General features: G+C 38.6%; 1 long non-coding RNA gene and 1 pseudogene across 1 annotated transcript; both read right to left on the bottom strand.

The window, feature by feature from the left end:
• Positions 1 to 21144, bottom strand: part of LOC148006609 (uncharacterized) — a 2902548-nt pseudogene that overhangs the window by 2543142 nt on the left and 338262 nt on the right.
• Positions 1094 to 14015, bottom strand: LOC148006611 (uncharacterized). The gene is made up of 2 exons (XR_015673320.1): positions 11447 to 14015; positions 1094 to 1627 (listed from the first exon to the last, which is right to left on the bottom strand). It is a non-coding gene; the product is annotated as an uncharacterized LOC148006611 (long non-coding RNA).

Below are 21144 nucleotides of genomic sequence, written 5' to 3'. Positions count from 1 at the left end.
TAAAATATTGCTTGACTTTTATCATTGTGTCCAGTTCAGTTCCCTCTGTATACTCTTGTATCTTCGGTTCTCCAAAGTACAAAAGTGGAACATCCTCTCTCAAGTTGGCAGACATTTTCTTATCATCTCCATTACACTTTTTCTGTAGCTTTATCCATCAACTTGACATTAGCATGTAGGTTATTTGCTATGTACTTACAATCATGAAGATACTTTACAGACTGGATTTCAGAAACGACTTACTTCACTGGTTTGCCCATACTTGTGTCATCAATACTCACGGAAGTCAAGGCAGTCTTTCAGTTAACACAGAAATGAGAATGGAATATACATAGTTTACTCAACTGATACTGAAGTATAATAAAGCACAAGATGTGTCCAAGCAAGGCCTTACATGGCCATCACTGGAAACCAAATTCACAAGTGTGAACAGAAAGTGGGCTGAGTATGTCAAGTAGTAGCACCAATATCACATCAAACTTCTTACAAAAACCTGGAGGGTGATCTACAATAGGGAAACACTTCTTTGTCCCTAATGATCACATATAAATCATAATCATGTAAACCAATAGATACAATATAGCTAAGATAGGAGATGCATTTGAAAGATGGTAGGAGAGAAATCAACATGATTTAGTGTCATGAAAAATATTGGGAATTCTACTATAGCATGTCTCATTGATCACATGGGATGATAAGTCAATAGTACAGACAAGACCATCAGTCATCAGTCTTAGAATAGTGAATGTCATAAGTTATAATCCTTCAAGAAATTGAAATTAACCACAAGAGATCAAAGCTGCTTTCTGACCATGGTGCTTTCTAGCACCATGTATAGAAGTGGGGATAGGAACATGGACTATAAATGAGAGTCTTAGCTCTGACAGTTGAAAATGGAAAAAAAAGACTGCCCTAGAATATTTTTAAAGATTTTTATTATTACGTATTGAGTCAAACAATAATAGATTTCATCATCTTACATTTCATACATGCTAATAATTTGATCCCATCCATTCCCCTTCCTCTCCGTTCTTCCTGTCACACTCTTTCTCTCTCTCCACCTTTCCTTTTATTCCGCCTCTACTTTTCTGTCATTTTCTGGGGGGGGGGGGTTAATTATTTTAATTAGGGTTTCTCACAGGAACATGTGCAAATTAACTGTAGCAAACCATTGAGGAAAATCTCACCCTCCTCTAGCCACTGTAATAGCCTATAGACTACTCTCAGAGAGAGCGAGAAAACAGAATTATTATTTAAAAATCATCAGATCAGACATGGGTGAAATGATCATTTTGGGCAATCCACTACGAAGACTAAAAACATAGGAAGAAACTTCAACTTCTGATATGTAATGGGACACGGCATACAATGGATGCTCTGTAGTTGCCAGTCCAGTAACTTCGGAGATCATGACAAACTCTTTTGGTTATCCCATGGACAGAGAATGCTGACAACTGACCTAGTGATGTTATTTTTAATCCATGTTTGTTGTTGTTGTTGTTGTTGTTGTTGTTGTTGTGGCATCGTCATCCTCTTCCTCCTCTTCCTCCTCTTCCTCCACCTCCTCCTCCTCCTCCTCTTCACCTTCCTCCTCCTCCTCTCGTTTGGATATTTCTGAGATGTAAGACTGAAAAGAGGATGATTTAGTCTTTAAACAATCTCATTCACTCATAAAGGGCGATGGAAGATATTCAGAACAAAAAGAAAAGAGTCGTACAACAATGCCAAGCAACCAGAGCTTCCAGGGACTAAGCCACTACCTAAAGACTATACATGGACTGACCCTGGACTCTGACCCCATAGGTAGCAATGAATATCCTAGTAAGAGCACCAGTGGAAGGGGAAGCCCTGGGTCCTGCTAAGACTGAACCCCCAGTGAACTAGTCTATGGGGGGAGGGCAGCAATGGGGGGAGGGTTGGGAGGGGAACACCCATAAGGAAGGGGAGGGGGGAGGGTGATGTTTGCCCGGAAACCGGGAAAGGGAATAACACTTGAAATGTATATAAGAAATACTCAAGTTAATAAAAAAAAAAAAAAAAAGAGAAGAGTCTCATGAGCCTAGGCCTCTTCCGTGGGGTTGATAGGCAGCTAACAATTCCTAGATGTAGAAAAACTCATGAGGCCCATCATTGTCTGTGGGTTATGGGTTTGGGAATTTCAGTGATATCTCCCCTGGAATGATCATTGTTTCTTTTTCTGAAATGAAATCCCCCAAAGTTCAGAATCTCCAGCAACTTGAAAATGAGAGAAAATCTTCCATAGGTATCTGTTATTCCACGGGAATGTTTGCAGCGATAAGAATGGATCGATTTGCATTCATCTACATACTGACCTCCAGTTGAAGCAGAAAGATTCATTGAAAATGCTATCTTTTTTCCACTGGATGGAAAATACCCTTTGTCAAATATCAAGTGACAATAGGTGTGTGGGTTCATTTCTGGTTCTTCAATTCTATTCTATTGATCTACCTGCCTGTCTCTGTACCAATACTATACTTTTTTTTTATTAATATTGCTCTATAATACAGCTTTAGATTAGGGATGCTCATTCCTCCAGAAGGTCTTTTATTATTGAGGATAGTTTTCACTATCCTGGGTTTTTTCTTATTCCAAATGATTTGCAAATTGCTCTCTCAAATTCCATAAAGAATTGAGTTGGAATTTTGATGTGTATTTCATTGCCTCTGTAGATAGATTTTGGCAAAATGGAAATTTTAAAATATTAATCCTGTCAATCCATGAGCATTGGGAGGTCTTTCCATCTCCTGAGATCTTCAATTTCTTCTTCAGAGACTTGAAATTTTTATCAAATAAATAATTCACTTGCTTAGTTAGAGTCACACTGAAATATTTTATTTTATTTGTGACTATTCTGAATGGTGTCATTTCTGTAATTTCCTTCCCAGATTTTGAATAGAGTAAGGCTACTGATTTTGTTTGAGTTAGTTTTATACACACCCACATTGCTGAATTTCTTTATCAGGCTTAGCAGTTCTCTGGTGGCATTTTTGGGGTCACTTAAGTATACTATCATATCATCTGCAAATAGAGATATTTTTACTTCTTCCTTTCTAATTTGGATTCCTTTGACCATCTTTTGCTTTCTGATTGCTCTGGCTAAAACTTTGAATACTACATTGAATAAGTAAGGAGAGAGTACGCAGCCTTGTCTAGTCCCTGATTTTAGAGAGATTGCTTCAAGTTTTTCTCCATCTAGTTTGATGGGGCTACTGGTTTCTTGTATATTGCTTTTATTATATTTAGGCATGGGTTCTGAACTTTTTTAAGACTTTTAACATGAAGGAATTTCAAATTTTGTCAAATTGTTTCTCAGCATCTAATGAGATTATCCGGTTCTTTATGTTTGTTTGGTTTTTTTGGGGGGGGGTTGTTTTTGTTTTTGCTTTTATCTATTTGGTTGATTTTAGCCCTGAGTTTGATTATTTCCTGCCGTCTATCCTTCTTGGGGTTATTTGCTTTTTTTTTGTTCTAGAACTTTTAGGTGTGCTGTCAAGCTGTTAATATATGTTCTGTGCAGTTTCTTTTTGGAGGCACTCAGAGCTGTGAGTTTTCCTCTTAGCACTGCTTTCATTGTGTCCCATAAGATTGGGTGTGCCCTGCCCTCATTTTCATTAAATTCTAAAAAGTCTTTAATTTCTTTCTTCACTTTTTCCTTGGTCAAGTTATCATTGAGTAGAACATTGTTGAACTTCCATGTGTATGTGGACTTTCTGTCATACTTTTTCTTTTTTTGTTATTGAAGACCAGCCTTATTTCGTGGTGATATGATAGGATGCATGAGGATTATTTCAACTTTCCTCTATCTGCTGAGGTCTGTTTTGGAAAAGTTACCATAAGAGTTGAGAAGAAGGTATTTTTTTAGGATCAAATGTTCTATAAATATCTGTTAAATTGATTTGGTTCATAACTTCTCTTAGTTTCTCTATGTCTCTGTTTAGTTTCTCTTTCCATGATCTGTCCACTGATGAGAATGGGGTGTTGAAATCTTCCACTATTATTGTGGGAGGATCAATGTGTGCTTTGAGCTTCAGAAAGGTTTTTTTTATGAATGTAGGTTCCCTTGCACCTGGAGAATAGATATTCAGGATTGAGAGTTCACCTTGGTGTATTTTTCTTTGATGAATATGAATTGTCCTTGCTTAACACTTTCGAAAACTTTTGGTTGGTAGTCAATTTTATTGGATATTGGAGGATATACTCCAGCTTGTTTCTTGGGACCATTTGCTTGGGAAATTGTTTTCAGGCTTTTACTTTGAGGTAATCTTTTTCTTTTTTACTGACCTCTATTTCCTGTGTGCAGCAAAATGCTGGGTCCCCTTTACGTATCCAGTCTGTTAGTCTATGGCTTTTTATTGGGGAATTGAGTCCAATGATATTAAGAGATATTAAGCAGTAGTGATTATTGTTTCCTTTTATTTTTGTTGTGAGAGGAGTAATTACATTTGTTTGGCTCTATTCTTTCAGGTTTATAGCAAGAACATTACTTTCTTGCGTTTTTTAGGATGCAGTTTCTCTCCTTGTGTTGGAGTTTTCCATCTATTATCTTTTGTAGGGTTGAATTTGGGGAAGATATTGTATAAATTTGGCTTTGTCATAGAATATATTGGTTTCTCCATTTATGTTAATTGAGAGTTTTGCTGGATATACCAGCCTGGGCTGGTATTTGTGATCTCTGAAGGTCTATATGACATCTACCCAGTATCATCTGGTTTCTGTTGCTTAGGTTTCTGCTCTTGCCTCTCACCATCAGGTTGTCTCTGGTTTCAGCTGGCCTTGCTATCTCTGACAGTGGCTTGACCCTCCTATAAGCCTGTGTGTCCCACACAGACCTGTTTTCTCCCAGCGGGAACTGGGTACAGAGAACCGTAGGTCCTGGTCAGGTCTGGGTTCAGGCAGAAACTGGCAGATCCTTTCCCAGACTCTTCCTCGATTCCTCTGTCCTGAGGGTTCCTGGCGTGTCTCTTGGAGCAGAAGTGGTGTTCTTACCTTTGCTCTCAAGTGTGTCAGCATGCTTGGTGACTGGCTTTCAGCTCTAGGTGCAGGCAAAGCCAGGAAGGATCCTGTCCCTGGCTGCTCCTAGCTTCCTGTGTCTAGAGGGCTCTAGACAGGTTCCTCTTGTCCAGATTATGAGCAGAAGTGGTGGTCTCCCCTGACCTCTCAGGACTGTCTGCCTTTCTGAGAGTCCAGCTCTCTCCCCTATGGAATCTGGGTACAGAGAACTGTGGGACAGAATCATCTCTGGTGGTATGCAGAAACTGGAAGCGGTGTTTAATACTTTAATTATATAAATCAAATAGAAATAAGAGAGGCTGAGTTTGAAGTCTCCTGGAGAAACTATTACTATTACATCCCCCAAAACTTTCTATTATACCTTGGAACATACTCTGGAGTGTGCGTATGCACGTTTCCTTTCTGTAGGGATGTTTGCATTCCTCTGCTCCTGGGAGCGTCTTTACATAGTTATTGCCATTGTGTCTTGTAAGTATACATTTTAATCAACCAGAATATATATTCAACATCTTTTAAATTTTTTATTAGTTATATTTGTTTAATTAATTTCAAACCTTATTCCCCTTCCCGGTTTCCTGTCCATAAGCCCTTATTCCCTCCCCTCCCCCTCCCCCATACAGCTATTCCCCTATATATCTCCCTTATTGCCCCCCCATTTTCCCCTGCACTGGGGGTCCAACCTTGGCAGGATCAAGGTCTTCCCGATCCCCTGGTGCCCCAACAAGGCTATTCTCTACTACATATGCAGTTGGACCCTTGGTCAGTCCATGTGTAGTCTTTCCGTCATTTCAACATTTTAATCAAAACTTGCTATAGATCTACAGAGTCAAGACATATCCATTCATCATAATTTGATAATATAATGAAAATTCTGTACAATTTTTTCACAAAATAAGGTATTTGAAAGCTCAGAGAGACCTAATAATATACCCAATGAAAGAATTTGTGCTATATCACCTATACTTTTGTTTTTGTAATAAAATAGTTGAATTTGCTCTGTTTAAAATAAAGTTTTAACAAAGATTTTTAACAAGGTTTTTAAAATTCTTTTTTAAGTTTTTCCTTCTGTACATTTTTTTCAGGTGCTCACAGATCTAAAACAGGCCTCAGATTTTTGGGGAAGTGGGCTGTGTACAGCTAGGAACCACCATAGCTGGTGAACTAACTCTGAGCTTTTTCAACACAAGTGCTTTTTAGTGCTGAGACACATCACCAGTTCTGAAAAAAATGTGTTTAAACAAACTTAAGGGCAGGAGTGGAGATAGCACGATGGAGAACAATGATTTTAAAAGAAAATTATGTATTAGTATATAAAGTATCAAATAAGGCCATGGGAAATTAATTTAAAAGGGAAAAGAAAAAAATATTGTCTTAAAGGAATTCCTTAGAAAAGCAAAACACAAAATGCAATAGTGTAGGTAATACAGGTAGAAATTCAAGGCACAGGGGCAGACTGTCCTCTGCCTGTGCTAGAGCTCAGTGGAAATTCAAGGAGCTGACAGGATTAGAAGAAACACTCTGTTGCCATCCCCATCCCCTCAACAATTATCCTGAACTTGGAAGATGATAGTGTATAGGGTATTTGGAGAGAAGTGGAGCTGTTCACTCCCCTGTGCTTGCTTTACAGCTGACAGGGGCTCCATTCAATTTCACACTTTTATTTTAAAAATTAAAACAGAGAAATTCCTTGATAAAGATCTAATTATACTTTTAAAATTTACAAGAAGGAGTTGCCAGTTTGTTTTTTGGTTTTGTTTATACGTTCATTAAATGCCTATATTTGTCAACTGAAAGGATGACTCAGCAGTTAAGAGCACTGCTGCAGGAATCATTCCACTTCTTTAGCCTCTGGAGAGATCTGTACTCATTTGGCAGACTCAAATACACATATGTACAAGCAGTCACACACAAAAAAATAAAAATAAGTCTTTTATTTTTAACTCTGCATTTGTCATTTTCACTTAAAACTTTATTCCAAATGCCTGGTGGAGAACTTCTTTACATTTATGAAGTATTAATATAAGTTAATTTAATTAAAAAGTTCAGCACCATTTTTGGTACTACATATAGAAGGTGATAGTGAGAAGACTAAAAACCTAGGGAATAAACATGTTCAATTCCCCAAAAAGTATACTGGTTTCCTTAGAGAGGGACACTGACAATAGGTCTTTAGTCTGTGACAGCCCTGACCTAGGCAGCGTAACTCTGGAGCTGTGTCAGCTCCTGGGACACCTAGCTAGAAGAGATGACAAGGCCAAAACTTAGCTGGTTTCTAAAATTCTTCAAGGTCCCACCAAATAAAATGAAACTAACATAGCAGCCACTCAAAATTGTACTAGTGTGACTACTTTGTCCTTACCAATTATATTAGAAGTTATCTAACCCTTATGGAAAATTCCCTAACGCTGCATTAAAAAGGGTCTTACACGTCAGTCAAGTTCTTGTCATTTTGAATGGTTAACCCAATATGCTGCTCATTTCTGCAGAAATGCTAACTCCAGGAGCATCAGACATCTTTCTCTTTTATGTGCCCATTCCACACACATATAAAGAAGTCAAAATGAAAATTTGAGATTCATGAAAGTTCCTTCTCTGTGATAATGCTCTGGTAGTCATGTTGTGAAGAAGCTTGCAAACACTTTAGTCACAGGGCTAGAAAGAGACTGAGGTGAGTTCAGAGTCAAAATCTGCCTAACAATATCTCCCTTTAATCCTCTTTGATTCTGGAACTATGTCAGCCCAGTCCCTGTAATTGGACGGAGGCTTGCCAGTGACAAAATCAAATAAGACTTTCTGTTTACTGAAAGAATAAAAAATACAGCCAAAAAGTCAGAAGTTTAGAAATGCTATCTCACCCCTAAGAATCCCTAAATACATCAAATTCCAGACCCTGCTCTCCACCTGTAATAGGTAGAAGGTCACATTTCTTGAGCCTGCTCTCCCAGAACCTAGATAAAATGGCTGAAAGATAAGGCCCTTAGATCCTGACCTAGTAAAGGTCTCCTTACTTGAGTGAGGGTCTCCCCACTCTGGGGGTCTTTCGTACTCAGTGGCTGACAATTTGATTGTCTCTGTCAGAGCTGACTCTCCAAGTCAATTAAGCTAGTACCACATGATTTGTTTGTTTAAAATCCCATTCTCTCAGTCCAGTGTTCATGATTGCCCCATTTGAAATTTAAAATCAATCAACATTCCTGATCTGGTAAATTGTATAAACAACATTTCGTCAAATGAATTAGTTTTCAGAATTTTAAGTCTCACAAAGTTAAGGTTAGAAAGAGAAGGCCATCTTAAAATGTTAAGGTTTAAATAATTAAAATAAATTTAGAAGTTTTTAAAGTACATGAACACTTTGAATTTCACCTGGAGCCTTAAATTTTTTGAAATGTAACAGTAATAAGAGCCTACATTCACTAGAAGTTAAATCAATCAAAATTTCTTCGTTTATATTAACAAGTAATTGATTTTGTGTTAATCCATTTCTAAGTTCTTATCTATCTAATTTGTCATAATAAAGTATATCAAAACATTTAAAAAAGAATGTTATGACTATTCTATCTCCTGCAATAAATTTTTATGTTCAAATACAAGTTCTTAAATGTTGTAGGATTCATTTTCTTTTCTCTGGTGGCCCAAACATCTATGGTACAGTGTATAGGGATCAGTTAACTAACTCATTCATTCCCATCAAGATGCTCACAAACAATAGCTAATTTCTTTTCATCTGTTTCTAGTTTTACTGTATTTTCTCATTTTATTAGATCTGCCCTTTTCTTTCTTCTTTTTTTTTTAAAGATTTATTTATTTATTGTATATAAGTACACTGTTCAGACACACCAGAAGAGGGCATCAGATCTCTTTACAGATGGTTGTGAGCCACCATGTGGTTGCTGGGATTTGAACTCAGGACCTCTGGAAGAGCAGTCAGGGCTCTTAACCACTGAGCCATCTCTCCATCCCTTCTTTCTTCTTAAAAGTATTCGTGTGTGTTTGTGTGTGTGTGTGTGTGTGTGTGTGTGTGTGTGTCTGTGTGTCTGTGTGTGTGTGTGTGTGTGTGTGTGTGTGTGTATTTCTGTTGTATGGGAGACCCTCACTCAAGTCTCGGGATGACACAACCCCCCTAGAACTCACACAAGACTGTCTTTGCTTTAATCACATGAGGCTTATCAATAGGAACCAGTGCACTGGGGTCGAGACTCATATCCCACGCAGGGGCACAGGAGTTCAACCCCCAGTAGCTGGGAGAAGGGTTATTTAAAGGAAGAAGTCACAACCCAAGGGGGCAGGGATGGTGTCATTGGAAAATGTGGAGAATACCAGTGAAAAATCACGAGGAGAAGCTTCCCATCTCTCAAGATTGCTTTTGAGATTGTAATCTAACTTTATTTTCAGCTGGTTCCTGGAAGAAGCCTCCTCTTCTCTTAGATAGGATCACCTATCTAAGGGCCTTAAGCCCTTTTATCTGGATCCTGGGAGAGCAGGCTTAAGAAATGTGACCTCTTACTTACAGGCAGAGAGCTGGAATTTGAGGTATTTATGGCTCCTTAGGGGTGAGGTAGCATTTTTAAGCTTCTGACTTTTTGGCTGCATTTTTTATTCTTTCACATGCATGCAAGTGTACGTGTTGAGATAACAGAATGACCTCAGATGTGGACACTGATTTCTTTGGTATTTGAGGCAGATATACTACAGGCCAGCTAACCAGTAAACTTGAAATTAGATTCTCTTCTCTCTACCTCCTATTTATCTTAGCATTATTGTTATAGGCATGAGTATAATGGTGTCTGATTTAATGTGGGCTTTGAACTCAAGTTTTCATCTTGTCTAGTAAAGAAACACAGGACACCTGCCCCCATCTCTGCTCATCAAATCCTGTACTCTCCTGTCCCTGAACAGAGTCAAAGCAGTTAGTATTCTCTTCCTCCACCCTATGACTCCCTGTGTGGAGCCAGAGCAATGCCTCTGCTTTTGAAGAGGGCAGACAAAAGGAACCCTATCTTAATTACTATATAGTGACACTCAATTTATAGCAATTAGAACCCAAGCTTAAGGCAGGGGGTAGGATGAGGTTGGGGCAGGTGTCAGGTTAGCTGGAAAAGAAGCCTATTCTATTTAAAAAAGAAGTAAAAGTGGCCAAAGCCTGAGGGCACAATAGCTACAACTTCTCCCAGCAAGTTTGAAAACGTGCTGAAGAGAGTTTGTCCTGTAGCCATGAAGCCTAGGCAGATCAGAAACATAGAGGGTTGAAAAGGCTTGGCCAGGTCTGCCATTACAAAACTAGTGCTGGGATAAAAACAACACAATACACAAAATAAAAGCCATAGGCAGCTAAACTTGTAGGGCACTAAACTTAAAATTGGTAAAACAAAGTCCTTTGAGAGATGTTTTGAGATTAAAAACAAAAAATGTTTTCTATATTTGGGATGAGGGAAAGCGCAATGACACAGGGTATCTGGATTTCATATGATCTTGCTTTGTTTATAAGCATGCAAATGGCTATATTTCAATCATTATAGTTCTCTATGTCCTCTTTGGGAGAAATCAGAATAAGGAAGATGTGGGAGATTGAGAAATTAAATACTAGATTAAAGATCATAAAACAGAGGTTGAAATCATCTTTAAATCAAAACAGGAAACCCTCAGAAGAATACAATCTGTAATTTACTATAGTAAAATCAAAAAATGTAGTTCCAGTTAGAATGGTTCCATAGGAGCTTGAGAAATCAGGATGGCAGCTCATAGGCATATAATATATTGAAATAAGAATACAGATTCTGCTTATTAATCCTAAATAAAAGCAATGCCATACAATAGGTTGTGTTTTAATTTTATTTGGAAAATTTGATACAGTGTAACATTGGTAAATGTTACAATGGCTTTCTGCCTTCAGTTCTGAGGAGGATAATGCTGAGATTACACATTTATTAGAAATGAAGGCTATCTTAGATATACCTTTACAGATTAAAACTGATGATGCTTAGCAATATAGGTTCATTAAAATACAATTTCATGGGCATTATGGCATGAAGCCTATTCCAGATAAAGTTTACAATCCTACAGGTTAAGCCTTTATAAAAAGGCCTAACAATGTTTCATTGTTGAAATAGGCTATAAATAGAAGTCCTTCAAAGGTACCAAACACTCAGAGAATATGGCATTTAAACATAATTTTATTAATTTAAGAACTTTGTTGATATTGAAACTGAAAGATATCTGTTTGATATTAGTGTAGCCATTTCTTTTTTTTTTTCTCTCCATCTTTATTAACTTGGGTATTTCTTATTTACATTTCAATTGTCATTCCCTTTCCTGGTTTCTGGGCCAACATCCCCCAACTCCTCCTAATTCCCTTCTATATGGATGTTCCCCTCCCCATCTCCCAGCCATTACCACCCCCCCCCAACAATCACTTTACCTGTGGGTTCTACCTTGGCAGGACCAAGGGCTTCCCCTTCCACTGGTGCTCTTACAAGTCTATTCATTGCTATCTATGCGGTTGGAGGCCAGGTTCAGTCCATGTATATATAGTCTTTGGGTAGTGGCTTAGTCCCTGGAAGCTCTGGTTGGTTGGCATTGTTGTTCATATGGGGTCACGAGCCCCTTCAACCTCTTCCAGTCCTTTCTCTGATTCCTTCAATGGGGGTCCCGTTCTCAGTTCAGTGGTTTGCTGCTGACATTCGCATATGTATTTGCCATACTATGGCTGTGTCTCTCAGGAGAGATGTACATCCGGTTCCTGTCAGTCTGCACTTCTTTGCCTCATCCATCCTATCTAGTTTGGTGGCTGTATATGTATGGGCAACATGTGGGGCAGGCTCAGAATGGGTGCTCCTTCAGTCTCTATTCTAAACTTTGCTTGCCAAGGGTATTCTTGTTCCCCTTTTAAGGAGTGAAGTATACGCATTTGGCCATCCTTCTTGAATTCATGTCTTCTGTGCATCTAGGGTAATTCAAGCATTTGGGCTAATATTGACTTATCAATGAGTACATACCATGTGTGTTTTTCTGTAAGTGGGGTACCTCACTCAGGATGATATTTTCCAGTTCCATCCCTTTGCCTATGAATTTCATAAAGTCATTGTTTTTGATAGCTGAGTAGTAGTCCATTGTGTAGATATCCCACATTTTCTATATCCATTCGTCTGTGGAAGGGCATCTGGGTTCTTTCCAGCTTCTGGTTATAATAAATAAGGCTGCTATGAATATAGTGGAGCACATGTCTTTGTTATATGTTGGGGCATCTTTTGGGTACATGCCCAAGAGAGGTATAGTTGGGTCCTCAGGTAGTTTCCAATTTTCTGAGGAACCTCCAGACTGATCTCCAAATGGTTGTACCAGTCTGCAATCCCACCAACAATTGAGAAGTGTTCCTCTTCCTCCACATCCTTGCCAGCATCTGGTCTCACTTGAGTTTTTGATCTTCGCCATTCTCACTGGTGTGAGGTGGAATCTCAGGGTTGTTTTGATTTGCATTTCCCTTATGACTAAAGATGTTGAACATTTCTTTAGGTGTTTCTCAGCCATGCGGCATTCTTCAGCTGTGAATTCTTTGTTTAGCTCTGAACCCCATTTTTTAATAGGTTTATTTGTCTCCCTGCAGTCTAACTTCTGAGTTCTTTGTATGTTTTGGATATAAGCCCTCTACCGGTTGTAGGATTGGTATACATATTTTCCCTATCTGTTGTTTGAATTTTTGTCCTTACAACACTGTCCTTTGCCTTACAGAAGCCTTGCAGTTTTATTAGATCCCATTTGTCGATTCTTGATCTTAGAGCATAAGCCATTGGTGTTTTATTCAGGAAATTTTCTCCAGTGCCCATGTGTTCAAGATTTTTCCCCACTTTTTCTTCTATTAGTTTGAGTGTATCTGGTTTGATGTGGAGGTCCTTGATCCACTTGGACTTAAGCTTTGTCCAGGGTGATAAGAAAGGATCAGGTGCAGCCATTTGTTAAGAATGAGAATCTTTAAAGCTGTACCTTGCTTAGACCCTAGATGTTAGACAATAGACCAGAAAGTACAGAAAGCACATTCCCACCCACTCTCTTGGAAGATACCCAATCATAAAACAGATGGTATAGATCGTATTTACTGCAGGGCAATTACAAGGCAAGAAACATCTCCGGGAAGCTGACTGACCACTATAGATTGTGCTGCAGGATGAAAAACATATATCAAGTTAGATGTCCTTGGAACTGACATAGTTGTGCTGACATAGCTATAGCCTTGTCCTGGGAACACCAGGTGAGAAACATCTGCCAAGTCAGATATCCTTGGTCTTTGTCCTGGGAACCCCAGGATGGAAAAAAATATATCAAGTCAGACATCCTTGGTACTGAAATGGCTGTATTGATATGGTTGCATCCCTTTCTCAGAAACTCCAGAACAAGAACATCTGCCTAGTCAGATATCCTTGGCACCACAATAGCTGAGCTAATGAAACTGTGTAACCTTAAATGATTGTATAAGCTGTATATTTCTGCTGGTCTGGGCTCTTCACATTCCTCCTGTGTGAGGACCATGTCAAGCCCCAGTGCACTCATATCCCAAAATAAACCTCTTGCTTTTCCATCAAGACTGAGTCCCACATGTTTGTGGGGTGGTGGGTATCCTCAGGATTGGAGCAAGAGTCTCCTCGGTCTGAGGGTCTTTCAAAACATATCAGATCCCAGCTATACCTCATTAAACTTAGAAGAAGAAGATGATGAGCTCCAAAGAAACTCCATTTAGAGCTGTCTTCATTTGTGGCAAGCTAGCCTCTGGGCAAAGAAAGTGCCCTAACTAAATCGGCAGACAGAATGCCATCCAGAAAAGAAAACAAAACAAAATGAAAACAAATGCATTGAACTTGATTGCCAAGCTTTGCCAATACAGGGTAAGCAAATCCTTGGTAATCCCTGCTCCACATAAGGTTTGTCAGATACTTTGAACAAGAGAGCTGAAGACAGTGCTCCAATGTCTTAGAATACTTTGAAGTGGTCTCGACAGGCAACTGTCTGCCATTTTTAAAACTTTGAAAGTGTTTGTCTGCACTTCCTACTTAATCAGGAAATATTTCTTCTTAGTTGTCTTTTGGGGTTGAATACAAGATAATCATAGTCTCAATAAAAGCTTAAGTTGGTATATTTAAGAGGATTTATTAGACCTAAAAAGATGGTTTTAGGTTGTTAATGCAAGTTAGGATAAAATGTGATTTAGATCAAGACCTCTGAACTCACCAGGACAGGATAGATAGTAAGATATTTTTCTTAATTACCACATACTATGGACTTGACATTGTAAATATATATCACACCTTATAACTATTATAATTTTTATAATTTTATTCAATTTATATTTGAAAAAGAGACATTTATTGTACTTCAAAGGGGGATTATTGAGAGAATATCTAATATCGATATGACTGTGGCACTTGTTAATAATAAATCTGACGGCTTATTATTTAGGTGGTAAATAAGAAGTGGGAAATCTGGAAGAAATCATAATTCTGAGATAGAATGTGGCAGGAGATTCACCTTGGAAGACGTGAGGAGAGAGACACATAGTACCTGAACATGGTTAAGTGGGCATGTTACAGAATGTAGGTTAAAATAAGTCAGTTATTCTAAATTGTGATCTAGTTAGAGAAGAGCCTCACTATATAGTCAAGGTATTTGTAAATATATCTTGAGTCTGAGTCTTAATTCTTGGAGCATGGCGCTCTCTGGAAGAACTGGATCAAACTGTTACATTATATTGTTCATTAGTTTTAAGCCAAGCTAAGTTTACAGTGTATATTGTCTAAGCACATACTCAAATAATAAATTATAGATGCCATAAGTTGTCAAAAGTTATGATTTTTGTAGTAGAATCATCCCTCATATTTGAATTGAGGTCTTGCAGTTGATTTGGTAAACTAACCTGAAATTGATTAAATGAATGTATTTGAATTTAATTGATAAATTATTGATATTTATATCCATGGAAATGGTTGAAGGGATAACTTTGTATGGTAAACTGTAGAAAAACACAGAATACATGTCATTACAGTGGATTTAAACTTTTTTTCCCAGATTTCAAGTTGTATTAAAAAGCTTACAGTAATAAAAAACAGCATATTATTGAAATAATAGACACATTGGTCAATGTATAGAATTGAAGACTCAGAACCAGATGTAATTCCATACAGGTAAAAACACCTTGTTTTTCACAATGCAAACAAAATTACACACTGGTGAAAAGGTCAGCATCTTGACAGACAAATGGTGTGAATAGCAGCATACAGAGAAATGAAAATAGATCGATATCTCTCACCCCAAACACAACTCAACTCCAAATGGATCAAGGAACGCACTCAAATCACTGAAAGACCAAAAGCCCTGAACCTGACCACTTTTTTTCTTTTTTCCTTTTCTTTTTTTTTTTTGACTCAGATTTGTGAATCCAAAATTCAGTTTAACAGACTGGATATTTTCCTATCCTGAGTCTCACTGGTCACAGAGCTTCCCACAATGCCTTCTCCCACCACCTCCCACCAGCAGCTGCACAGATGTTGGCTGACCTGCTTCATGGACACCAGAATACATCCTCAATTTTTCCATCTGCTCATCAAAATGTGAAAGTTCACGGCCTGTAGCTTTCCTGCCATAGATGTCAAAGTGGAAAGACATTTCTCCCATTCTGTCAGGATGCTGGAGGAGTTGTGAGTGTCTATGCGGCTCATTTCTCCTGTCCTGTCAGGATGCTGGAGGTGTTGTGAGTGCCTATGCGGCTCATTTGTTTGTTTTCTGTGATTTTCCTTTGCGTGTTTGCTTTCTGAGATAAGGTGTTACAAAGCTCAGCCTGGCCTCAAACACACTGATGTAGCCAAAGATGACCTTGAGCACTTTGCTCCTCCTACTTCCACCCTCCAAGAGCTAGGAATATAAGAATCCCATGAATCCTTGCTCTTTTCTTTGGGGACTATGGAGATGGCCCAGATTGGGATCCTTCTCTCTCAAGTGTTCTTAGCTCACCTGCCCAGGGCTGGAGTTTGCCAGACATTTGCTCCTGCAACCTCAGAGTCAGTCTGCTCACCAGGAGGCTGCATTAGATAACTTGATCACTTTTCTTTCATCAGGGTTGTTATTAGTTTTTTAAAATCTGTTCGAGTCTCAGCCTGATTGTTCTCCTGTGAGTTGACTTTTTAAAACATCAAAAAACAAAAACAAAACAATACAAACAAAAAAAAACCCTTAGAGTTTTACATTTCTCTGGGCCTTAAATGAGTATCCCCAAATACCAGCACTTTCATAGCTCTTAATCTCATCAGCGTCCTCATGAGCTCTCACCTTTCTCTGCTGTTGTAGGCAGACTGGAAGAACCAGGGAGTAGTCTGAATGAATGTCACAGAGTCACTGTATGCAATGTTCTCTACTCTGCAGAAGGTTAGCTGCCACTTCTAGGGAAATCATTGGAAGCACTTGGTGGCCCATAAATAATTAAGGGGCGACTTTTAATTAAGGCTATGTAGTGAAAACGGCTTTGTGCAACATTAAGAGCTTTTGAATAACTAACTTTCATGCTCTCTTTTCAACCTGAACTTGTCATCCCTGGAAACTTCACAAATAGTGACTTTTAACAGCTTTGGTCTTTTGATGATACAAGAGACTCACTTCTTTCTTGTGAATGAATGCTTTGTGAAAAGTCAGCAATCTGTTGAGGTGGCCAGCACTTCTCGTTTCAGGGAGATGATGGTATTCGTTATTCTTCTCATTGCTGTGACAACATATTCGACTAAATCAACTTATCCATGTTTTGTGTGTAGTGGCCAGTTAGGACACCGGACTCATGGAGGAGGGGAAGGCAGGGCAGTCAGAGCAGCTCTGGCTATGGTGACAGGAGCCTGAGGCAGCTTACTTCTGGTTCTCTGTCTGCTCTGGATTTCTGTTACAAGGTGTGATCTTGCAGGTTTTCGTCGTGCTTTGATACTTAGTAGCCATGATGAAGTCTTCTCCCTCTGGAACTAGATAAGACAAATTATCCTGTAATTATCCATCCCTTATAAGATATTTATAGCTACCTGTGGGCTATTTAATGCCACACAGAATCTGGATCATCTTTGTCTTCCTCCATCTTCCTTCCATCCTCTGTGAATTTAAACTTTACAATCAATGGTTGCACTCAATAGTCTCAACACAACATTGGTTGAATGTATAAGGGAGGAAAACAGGGTGTGTCTGTGTGTGCGCGCACATGCGTGGTGTTTAAGCTCTTTCTTGTGTTGTTTCTTTTCGGCTATTTTGGGGACTGTGTAAACGTTAATAGTTTTTCTTACACAGTTTGTCAAAACAAATTTAAGCAAAGATTCCTCTGGTAAGAAAAATGCTCATGCTATTTTCAGTGAAAGATTTAATAATGCCTCAGGTCATAATTGAAAGTATACTATATAAGAAGTGGAGAGATCACTTGGTAGTTGACAGTGCTTGCAGCTTTTCACTGGGCCCTAGTTCAGTTTGTAGCAAACACACTTAGTGGATAGCAACAGTTTGTAACTTCAACTGTGAAAAATCCAATGCCTCCTTTTGAACTTTTTCAGCAACGGCTCTCATCTGTCCACATCCATATATATGTATCCATAAATGTAAAAAAAATAAAACTTTTAAAACTTGTTTCATACAAATATTAAATAAATTAAACTTATTTTTGTCTCTGGTACATATCCTGAGTACTCTGAAATCTCAAATATTATAATTGCTGAAATTGGCTTAATGATCATTAGCTCACTAACAACACTGATGTCAGATAGGATCTCCAAAAGAAACCTAGACATTTTTCAGTAGCCAATTCTCACAGATATGCAACTAGCATGTATGTAAACTATTTGATAAGTAAGTTCAGACTGTAACTTTACGAGTTTCAGGAAAACCAATTTATTTAACTGTGCTTATAAAATATAATAATCAGCTCTGTATAATCCAGTGGTGTTTTCTTAGAGAAAAATCAGAACTTTGTCTCTTTATTATCAAGTCGTGTGTGTGTGTGTGTGTGTGTGTGTGTGTGTGCGTGTGCGTGTGTGTGTGTGTGTGTGTGTGTGTGTGTGTTCAAATGCCATAATTCCCTTGTCTTGTGTTGGTTCTTCAGAAAATTGCTAATGATGAGATTTTCTAAGTAGGTTAACAGTTCTATAAAGTTATTCATAGTGTTCTTCTAAATTTATTAAACATGTATTCCTGAAAAATCCTACCATTTATAAAACAGATGAGTGTACATTCGTGGACATAGAGGAAGTATATGACCTCCCTAGGCTTGTCAATTTGACATTACTTAGATTCATCCAAAAAAGACATCTCAATGAAATAATCTGTCTTCAACATCCTGTCTGTAAGAGACTGCTTTGCTAATTGATTTAGAAAGACTCAGTCTATTATTGGTGACACCAATCCCTCTGAAGGTTCACTCATGATGTATTATAATGTTGTTAAGTATGAGCCTGAGCAAACCAGATTGAGTCCCCAAGCAGCCTGCCTCCATTGTTACTGTTTTCAGAGCCCACTTCAACCTTCCCCTAAATGATGGGGTTTGCCTTAAATGTGTAAGCTAAATATACTCTTTCTTTCCCAAGTTGCTTTTAGTTCTAATGTTTTTCATAGCACATAAAGAAAACTAGAAGAGAAATTGAGACCAAAAGTTGTTGTATGAACATTTTTTAATATTAATTTCTGTCAAGACATACCAAAACATGTAAAAGACATAGAAAAAAATGAATGCTCATCAAAACAAATAAATAATATATATTTTCCTTACTGGGATTATAGCTAGATTTGTTTTTTACACACTCTTTATAGTATAGCTGAGGTACACATGTTAAGCCAAATTTTGAAAAACCTTACTATGTCCATTGGACTATTCACACGCTTTGGAATTTATGAGTTATTGTAGCCATGTAGCTTTACAAATGATCCCATGCTAAAGTCAGCTATGTATTGGTATTGGCGGTGTCTGTTCCTATCCTGGTACAAAGTCTGAGATCCATGAGTGTGTGTTTTTCCTAGCCAACGCCTCACTCACAAATGCCAGCTCTACCTCTCCTGATCTCCAAGATCACTCTCTTGCCAATTCACCACCCCATAGTCAGTTCTGGGGACATTCTTGCCAGCCTGGGCTCTCCAGTGGTTTCCTCTCCTCTGGATCTTGGACTTTTGTACAGTCTTTCCATTCAGAACCCTGGCTGAATGCCGCCTGGCTATGTTCTTTCCCTCATGCTCATCTAGGTCACTTAGAATGGAAAACACCAGTACTCTTTGTTTAAAATAAACAGATGACACAACCAATAGGTGTGAAATCTATCCTTCTAAACTCACCAATTATTCTATGTTAGAAATCTTCTTGTGGTGGAGGCTGCTACCAGGGCTAACAGTTCCCAGTCTATATCCTTCCTCCTCTCCCTCTTGCCTCCCTGTTTAAAGCCTCTTTCTTCTTCCTTAGTCCCCTTTTCCTTTCTAGGACCTGGAAGACTCACCTCCTCCTTCTCCTTCAATGATTGGCTTCTTTTCATCTTTATTAGCCAATCAATTAATTAAGGGAAATTCCCGTACAAGCAATGTGTTCAAATTGAGTAGCTATGGAAAAAGATTTATTAATATGTCTGTAAAAGTTGGGACAGAGTATCCCTGTATCATGGGAAAAAGAAAGAATGGTAGAGAAAGATGCATTATGTCTTCCTCTGCCCTCTGTCAGCAAACATACCCAGACATTATCATGTATATCACACACACACACACACACACACACACACAATAAGAGCAGTATGTGTTCACTCCTTCTTTAAAAGGGGAACAAGTATACCCTTGGGAGGGAATAGGGAGGCAAAATTTAGAACAGAGGCAGAAGGAACACCCATTCAGAGCCTGCCCCACATGTGGCCCATAAATATACAGCCACCCAATTAGATAAGATGGATGACGCAAAGAAGTGGAGGCCGACAGGAACCGGATGTAGATCTCTCCTGAGAGACACACCCAGATACAGCAAACACATAGGCGAATGCCAGCAGCAAACCACTGAACTGAGAACAGGACCCCCGTTGAAGGAATCAGAGAAAGGACCAGAAGAGCTTGAAGGGGCTCATGACCCCATATGAAAAACAATGCCAACCAACCAGAGCTTCCAGGGACTAAGCCATTACCCTAAGACTATACATGAATTGACCCTGGGCTCCCACCTCATAGGTAGCAATGAATAGCCTTGTAAGAGCACCAGTGGAAGGGGAAGCCCTTGGTCTTGCCAAGACTGGACTCCCAGTGAACGTGATTGTGGGGGGAGGGTGGTACTGGGGGGAGGATGGGGAAGGAAGCCCATATATAAGGGGCGGGGAGGGTGTAGGGGGATTTGGACCCAGAAACCAGCAAGGGGAATAACAATCGAAATTTAAATAAGAAGTACTCAAGTTAATAAAGATAAAGAAAGAAGAGCAGTATGTGTTAGCATAAAGCTAGGTTCTTCTATTTAAAGATTCTACCACATAAGGAGGAAATATATTCAGACACACCCATGCCATACTTTACAGAGAAGATAAAACCAAGGGCAAGAAATAGATGTATGTAAACTTATCTTTGGGTCCAATATAGTTTTTAATATCAAATATAATCTAGAAATAGATTAAACATAGTTTTTACCTTAGGGCCAAGGAATATTTGTTAGGACCAGATTGGGATTATCTAAGGATCCAGCTTGCCACTATCCTTGGACATGAGGACAAAGGACCATTTTTCTTTCTAACATCCTACCTGTATAATTATGACAAATTACACATGAAATATCTTTTTCCTTTGCCTGTTCTTATGCCAATATATCTGAAAAAGACTACTTAACAAATAAATGGCTTATTTGAGATTAGAGTTCATGATACAATACACAGGAGAAGTAATAATACACAGCTAGTAACCCACCCTCTATTGTCAGCAAATAGAAAGAGGTGAATGCTGATGTTGCCTATACATAGGTGGAGTCATTCCCCATTAATCAATTAAATTAAGAACCCACATTACAGATATTTCCTGAAGTTTGTCTCCTAGGTGATTTTAGATCCTGTCAAGTTGACAACAAAATTAATCACCATGATGAGTATAAATAGCCATGAAAAAAATAAAATAAGA

Source organism: Rattus norvegicus, chromosome 2 (genome assembly GCF_021556685.1).
Source record: "Rattus norvegicus strain SHRSP/BbbUtx chromosome 2, alternate assembly SHRSP_T2T, whole genome shotgun sequence".
NCBI lineage: Eukaryota > Metazoa > Chordata > Mammalia > Rodentia > Muridae > Rattus > Rattus norvegicus.
This window is presented reverse-complemented; position numbering and strand designations above follow the sequence as displayed.